The following is a 7,916-nucleotide window of genomic DNA, read 5'->3' as shown; positions in this document are numbered from 1 at the left end:
CGGACTTCGGATCCGAAGATTGCAGGTTCGAGTCCTGTCACGGTCGAAAGCATATCGATTTTGAAAGGTAAATGTTGGTTTAAAAGCGAAATATGATTGGTTCTGATAATATTAAATAAAAAGAATGGTGTTTTTTTTTTACGCGCGACGCACCCTCCAAAGACGAAGTCTCGGAACCAGGGCATTCATGAGAACCCGAAGATCCAAATCTAACCTTTGCTACCTTCTATTTATTTTCTAGACAGGTGGGGAAGCCCCCCCCCCCACCCGTATCCCCCTTTATTAGCACTTCTGCCAGCTTACAGAAAACACAACAATAAACTCCGTGTGAGTGTTGTAGACTTAGTCTATGAGCTGTGATATGCAGCGGATATTTTCGCCATTTCGCGGTAAATATGAGAGACAGCAGCTATACCTTTGTTGCTTATGTATATTTCTTATGCTCTCTAAGATGGCAGTGTCCATTGCCCTCTATCTCTGTGTCGCTCTCGGTAACATTAACCAAAAAATTATATATTTTAATCATTCATGGAATTACAGAAGAAAAAACAAAAACAAAAAAAACTAGCGAGTCAGCTCTTCGGTTTCTGATAATAAACTGCTTAATATGAGATCATATTATTCGTGAAGATTTATGAAGGTAATGCACTATTTTCAAGATAGTATGATTAATTACACCATCATTAGATATCAGGGTGAAATATTCTATAATCAGGCTATTGTGATACCATTTTTAACATCAATCTTTTGTTTGATAATGAGTAAATTTCAGACTCAAAGTGTCACAATTGGGGTTTTTAAAAAGTACTTGAGTTCATATTTGCGGGAATATTGACTTTAGAAGATTTCTCAGTTGTGTAACTTCCATTTTCTGTAATAGGTTAGAACCATTACAGAAAATTTTAGGAGTAACTATACAATTTTTAATAGTAAACAAACATATTTTAAGTCAGATTCACTAAGCGTCAACTCACTATAACCATCATCAGTAGTAAACACTATCATTATTATGATTATAACAATGATTATCATTTTCATTTTTATTATTATTATTATTATTATTATTATTTTCCTTTCTTTAGATCTGCTAATTAAAATCAATCACCGGGTCACTACCAGCGACCTAGGGTGATTGAAGTTCGAGGCAAATGGAACACTAACAGAAATATGCTCACAACTTCTGCAGCAGGCTCCCTCATTACCTCATTTATACTTTCCCCTTGTTCATTTAAGTCTTTTTTTCTTTTGATTGTTGTACTAGATGGCCGAACCAAAGGGGCCCAAAGGGGGGGAACTATCCCGTCCTAGTAACCTGGGGGTTTTTGGTAAATGGAAGAGTTAGACTTGTCCTCCCGGGGGATGCCCCTTTGTTGACCCTTGGGGGGCGCCTTAAAACCCCCCACCTTCCCCCTTTCAAAAGAAAATCTTTCACCCCGCCAAGAGCGGCACGGGCCAATCCCCAACTGGCTTTTTATCCCCGCCCGGGTTTTGGCCCACCGCCCCGTGGCTCCTTCCCTTTTCTTTTATACCCCTCTTCCCCTTTCCCCAGGGGAGTAGTTTTTTAGCTCATTTTTTTAAATTTTTTTTTATTGTTTTTTTCATTTTTTTTATTTTATTATTATTTTTATTATTATTTTTATTATTTTTATTTGTTGTTGTTGTTGTTGTTGTTTTTTATTATTTTTATTATTATTTTTATCAATTCTTACTATACTAATTTTATTATCATTATTATTATTTTTTTTTTTTTATATTAAATTTTATTTTTATTATTATGATCATTTTGTTTTTATTACCTTTTTACTACTACTACTACTACTTATACTACTACAAATTATATTATCATTTTATTATTTTATCTTTATTGTTTATTATTTTTTTAAACTCGTATTATTTTTACATTTCTACATTATTATTATCATTCCTTTTAAAATGTTATTATTTTTATTATTATTATTTTACATTATTGCTATTTTATTCATTACGTTATTATTTTTGTTATTATTATTATTATTATTATAATAATAAATAAATTAATAATAAAAATAATAATAATAAAATAATTATTATTATTTATTATTGTGTTGTTGTTGTTGTTGTTGTTATTATTATTTCATTATTTTTATTATTATTATTTTATTATTATTTTTTATTATTTTATTATTTATTTTATTTTTTGTTTTTTTTACTATAATATAATAAAAATAATAATAAAAATAAAATAATAATAATAATAAAATAATATAATAAAAAAAATAATAATAATAATAAAATAATATAAAAATATAATAAAATAATAAAAATAAAAAAATAAAAAAATAATATAAAATAAAAATAATTTTTATTTTTTTGTACTGGGTATATCACATACTTCATATCAGCAGCGGGTATATCAATTTTTTGTATATCATACCCCTGTAACACTGCGATCGGAGAGGCCTGTATGGTCTAAATTATCTTCTTGTTAAAACCTCCGAGAACCCTTGGCGAGTCCCATTAGGTCAACACATGTCGTATCAGGGGAAAGGTGAGGGGCTTTTCAAAAAATCGATTTTGGGAGAAATGGGGTCCGAAATTTATTGCGTTGTACCATGTATGAGTATGAGGGCATTCGAGGGGAACCTCCGTCCCTCAAGGCCCACAAATTTTAAAACCTTAAGCTGATATCTGCTGTTCCCGCAATGCGTACGTATCCATATTTGTAGAAGGTTCTCTAATTAATGTGATCTACTATACATTGTTATTTAGCGCTTTGTATATTTTGTGTCATTTACAGTCAATGTATTAATTAAAGGTTGACCGCTACTGAATAAACCGTAAGAAATGCTACGCAGTGGTCTCAGTCACACCCACACACACACAATGATTATTTATTGTTGTTATCATCATTAATATTATTATTGCATTATTATCATAATTTTATTTTTTTATTCTTACTATTGTTATTAGGATATTATTATTATTGTTTTTATTATTGGTTATAGTACGATTATACCTGCCAGTGTATCTTTATACCTGATGTTAGTTGGTCTGAAAGGCTGTATCCACATGACATTCCGAGTGTTCGCTTGCTTTCCTCGTTACCAATTTTACATTAGATTCATCTGCACTTCTTGCAACCGTGCAGTGCCAGTACTTCTGTTAACCTAGACGAATTCTAACTCAGTGGCCACTATATGATGGCTTTGCTTTCTCTATACTGATCGTAGTGCCTATGCTTTCTGCCTTTGAGTGTTCGTTTATGTATCCCAGTCTTCTTTATGGAACTTTTCAATATGATTAGCAGTGGCATCCCCAAAATTCTATGTTCATAGTATCTTTGATGCAGGCTTCTACGCACTTTAGTTTAGTAATTATTTTACAACCTGGCTATCTGCTCAGTGTGGGCAACCGAGATTACAAGTTACATATATTTGACATAGTACAATATTATGTGACTACTGCAATTGTTACATGGTAAAATAAGAATATAAATCATACATCATTTAAAAAAAAAAAAAAAAAAAAAAAAAAAATTACGTTGATATTAAACGTGTCCTTTGCCACTGTGTGTACTACACTGTTTCTTTATTTTTACCGCGTTTTACCTAGTAAATTTAGGATATAGCACGAGTATATCTTTCCAATGCATCCGATAAAATTAAAATATTCACTTAGTTCTTGTTATACTCAGTTAGGTGGTCTGAAAGGCTGTATGCATCACATGACATTCGAGATATAGTGCTCAAGCTTTCGCTTGTTTTCAGTGCTCGTGTGAGTTATGCGGGTGTTCAAGTGGTTCTATGTTGTGTCTTGCATGGAGATGTGCGAGGGTGTGGGATGTTGGGTATCGAATGTTTTCAGCCCAGCGCAGAGCTTTTGTTCTGGACAGAGTGCGATGTTTCAGTTGTTGTGTTTTTGAGATGGTGTTGTAGTGGTACTGGGGTGTGATTTGAGTATGGGTCTGATGACTTTTTGGTAGAGTTTTAGCTTTGTTTGTGTTGTACACTGCGAGGAATTTGGTGGAGTTTGCAAGTGTGTTGGCGTTGCCTGTGTTATGCGTTGTTTTGTGTGCAGTGTATACCCCATCTGTTGAAGGAAGACGATTAGTTCCCCTAGTTTCCATAGGGAATGTCCTGTGTTGTGTACTTGTATATCTGTTGAGTTGAGTCTGGCTATTGGATGATTGGTGAACCTTCTGTGTTTGTTGTCTTTTCCACTTCATCGCGAATGTGTTTTATATCTTTGTGGATGGCTATTTTTTGTTACACACCAAAGACGTTTCATGATGTTACTTTGACTTGCTGGGGTGTGTGATGAGCGATGTGATGTCCGTCTGCGTAATATGTTGGTTGCTGAATGGTGCTGGAAGTGCAGTCTGCTGTTGTATAATATGAATAGTATTGGTGATAGCATACTCCCTTGGGATACCCCACTCTTGAGGGAGATGGGGGGTCCAAGTAGGTTTCACTGTTTTAGCTATCGTTGTTGAGGAACTTGCATGTAGACGGTGAAGTGGGTGGTAACGTAGGTTTATGATTTTGTGTTTAGTCTTCATGACAAACTTTGTCGAAGGCGTTGCTGATATCCGCTGAGAATGATGTTTGTCTATTTTTGTTGGCGAGCTGAGGCTATTTCCTCGTATGCGAGAGCGATAGCACTCTATTACCTCTTTGTTCTCTGAACCCAATTGACGGGGATTGTGGATGTTATTTGTTTCAAGGTGTGTGTTTAGTCTGTTTGTTAGCGTTTCGAGTATTTCCAGGGAACCTCGAGCAAGGAGATCAGCCTGTAGGTAGTGACATATAAGTTTCGTTTGGTTTGGTATATGTGGAAAGTGTTGCTTTCCTTAAACAAAGACTGAAAGAGTCCTGTGGCCAGGGAGGAAGTGTTAAATATATGGCAGAGTGTGTGTATCATATTAGGGGGAAGGTGTTGAAGATTATTGTTTAAATTTGATTGGTCCCAGGAGTTTTTGTTTCTGATGTGTCGCATTATTTCTGCAACTTCTCTCGGTGTGATTGGGCGTGTTTGAAAGTATTTATGCTGTCTAGTGTGTTCAGTCGATGAAGTTTGGGGTTTTGTAGGCAGGTTGTGACTGCTAGTGTCTCAAGTATTTTCGTTTCTGGGCTTGTGTCAAAGTTCGTTTCAGGGGTCGTCTGAGATTTTGGAAGTTTTCTTTGCCAGACCCTTCTGTGTGTTGTTTTCTTGTCTTGTATGTTTCAATCTTTCGTTTTGTTCGTTGTTAATATAAGTACAGTGTTCTGTTTGTGCCCATGATTTTTTGTATGCTGTCCGAATTGTTTTGGTCTTGGTGGTGGTTTTGGCAGAGTTTCTTTACGAGGCGTGTCCGTGTCCTCTTGTACGTAGGCTCTTTATTTGCAAGCACACATACAGTTGAGTTGGTATTTGTCTGTATCTTGTTCTGAGTTTCTTATTCCCTCCGCGAGTCTGTACGAAGTTGTGAGTGTTAGTGTTATTGTGTGATGATGCGCAGACGAGTGTCGTTTTGTTTGTGTTGTGGTATGGTTTTGTGTGTTTGTTTTTGGGAATGTTGCATTGTCTTAACTTTGTATATATAATTTGCCAGGATTCTCTGCTTACATCGACATCGAGGATGGCGTCCTTGCGATCAGGAGTTACGTGTGAGAGAGAAACATCTTTGAGGAGTTTCCAGTTGCATGTTTGTAGCTTTCTCGGGTGTGTGGGCCTATGCTTATGTTTGTGGAAACAGTAGCAATCATGAGGGAGATGATCCTTGTAAGTTATCTCTCTTGTGATAATGCAGTGTTTGATGTGGCTGTCCCTATTTGTCAGGACATGTCTGGTGTGGTTTGCTGACCGATTGATTTATAAATGTTGGAAAGTGGGGTTTCACTGTGTGTTACGTGTACAGTCGAGGATGCGTGAAACCAAGCCACGACTACGGCATTTGTGTGGGTTGTATCCAATGTAGAATGTGGCGTTCACTCTCCGGAGAATATAGATGGGGTTTCTGTGGTCCTGAGAGCTGGAGTATGGCCTGGTCTGGTATATATGGCGTCGGGGGTTAGTAAGTAATGGTGGTCTATGATGATGGGACGGTGCGGTGTGTTGATTTCCCACCTCAATGAGCTCTGAGGTGAAGGTGTTATTTGTGTTAATGTTTAATGGGCGAAGCGACGCCGTCACAGGATCGGCATCCAGTATGGTTAGTTTGGTATGTTGAGTATGTGTATATTTTTATTTTCTTGGTTTCTGTCGAGACCGTGACGTTTTTAGATTTATATGGGGTGAATACTTTCTCTATATGTATCCCAGAGTCTCGAACGTCCATTGGCAGAGCATCGTGTTGGATGATGTGATGCTGTTGCATGATCGATAGTGGTGATTCAATGTTTTGTGATGGTGTTTGTCTTTGGAATAAAAAACCACTATGAAGTTTCGTTTCCATGTTGTATTTTAGGATGGAAATGTGGGCAGCTCCCCTGCCACCAAGGCCTGTGGATATTGTGTTGGCAATCACCGATGTCCCCATAATGTGTATTGGTGGGATATCCATTTCATATTTCTTCCTTTGGAACGATTTTCGCGCCGATTTTGGTGCTGTCAGAGTGATCGAAGCTTTGTGGGTTTGCCGTGTAGAGTCTGACTCCATAGAAGGCCTCTATTACTGTGCCACCCATTAAGCTTTCTGGGTTTTGGTGGCTTTGAGGAGCAGTTTTTGGTCCTGTGTCATTACAGGTCTTTTCTTATTTTTTCCTTCTTTTTATTTGCAGCGAGAGGTGGATCTGCTGCGGTTTTTGGGTGTGTTTGGGTTTGTTGTTGTTTTTGTTTTGTTTTGACTATCTTGGTGCTTTTCTTCTTGGTTATTGTTTGTTGCTGTTGGTCTTGTTTTAGAGGGTTTGGCAGACGTTTCTGCTTGATTGAGGGAAGGTTTTCTTCTTCTGTGTTTTTTGTCCTGAGCTGGGAGTGCTTGTAGTGTGTCCTTCCATATTTGTCCCCTGGTTGGCGAGGACTCTCAGGTGCGACGATGGGCTAGCGGGGGTTGTGTGGGGAGGGAAATGATCTTGCAGGATACCCCCGGAATCGGATTTGCCCAGGTCGAGTAGTGGGAGCTTTTTTTTTTACTAATGCTTCTTTAGCATGTTGTTTGAAGCCTTTTGTTGGGTCTATGATTTTTTTTTTTTTTTTTTTTTTTTTTTTTTTAGGTGTGCCTGTACCAATATGATGGGTATTTCTTAGAGAGATTGTTGGGGGAGGACTAGGTGGACTGGTCTAGTTCTTTTTTATGTCTTGGCAGACCTGGTTGAATTGGGGTATAGAAGATGATAGTTGGTCCATCTACTATGTGGGTTGCTGGTGTCTTATCTCATTGGGAGTGTTTTTGCTGTGGGTGTGAGTCCCAACAGTTATGGCTGGTTGTTGGTGTGAAGTCGGGATCAACGGGGGAGCCGCAGTCCTCCGCCAGTCGATTTAAGGATTGGGCAGTCCTTGGGTGCTGCTGCTGTTGTCTGGTTCAACTGGAGGATCAGGGAATCCTGAGCTCGTTTCGGGCTCTGCGGCTTAAGTATACATTTGCGCTGTGTAAGCGCGCAGGAACGAGGGGAGCCTGCTGTCCAACGAGTGCGTACTGGCTGTGGACCTGATTGTGAACCCAACCTGGGAAACTACGCTGACTATCGAGGTCGTGCTGCTACAGAGCTTCCTTCGTTCTGGATGCTGTACTGTTTTGCCTGGACATTTTTTTGGGCAGCTTTTATTTTTGTTTTCAGTTTCTCTCTCTCTCTCTCTCTCCTCTTTTTTTTTTTTTTTTTTTTTTACTTTTCCTCTGTTTTAGGGGGGGGGGTGAAAGACAGCTTGTTTGATAGATGCGATTGTTTCACCACCACAGTTGATGCATCTCTTATGGGTGCTGTTACAGTTTTCTGAAATTGTGTTTTTTTTTGAGCCACATT

The 7,916-nt window shown here is 37.9% G+C and overlaps 1 non-coding gene across 1 annotated transcript in view; it reads left to right on the top strand.

Annotated features, from left to right (window-relative positions):
• Trnar-ucg overlaps window positions 1-46 on the top strand; it is a 73-nt gene extending 27 nt beyond the window's left edge. Inside the window, exon 1 of the tRNA in view lies at window positions 1-46. This exon is cut by the window's left edge and continues 27 nt beyond it. This is a non-coding gene — a tRNA (tRNA-Arg).
• Window positions 47-7,916: the final 7,870 nt, after the last annotated feature.

Source organism: Penaeus monodon, unplaced genomic scaffold, assembly GCF_015228065.2.
Source record: "Penaeus monodon isolate SGIC_2016 unplaced genomic scaffold, NSTDA_Pmon_1 PmonScaffold_2686, whole genome shotgun sequence".
Classification (NCBI taxonomy): Eukaryota; Metazoa; Arthropoda; class Malacostraca; order Decapoda; family Penaeidae; genus Penaeus; species Penaeus monodon.
This window is presented reverse-complemented; position numbering and strand designations above follow the sequence as displayed.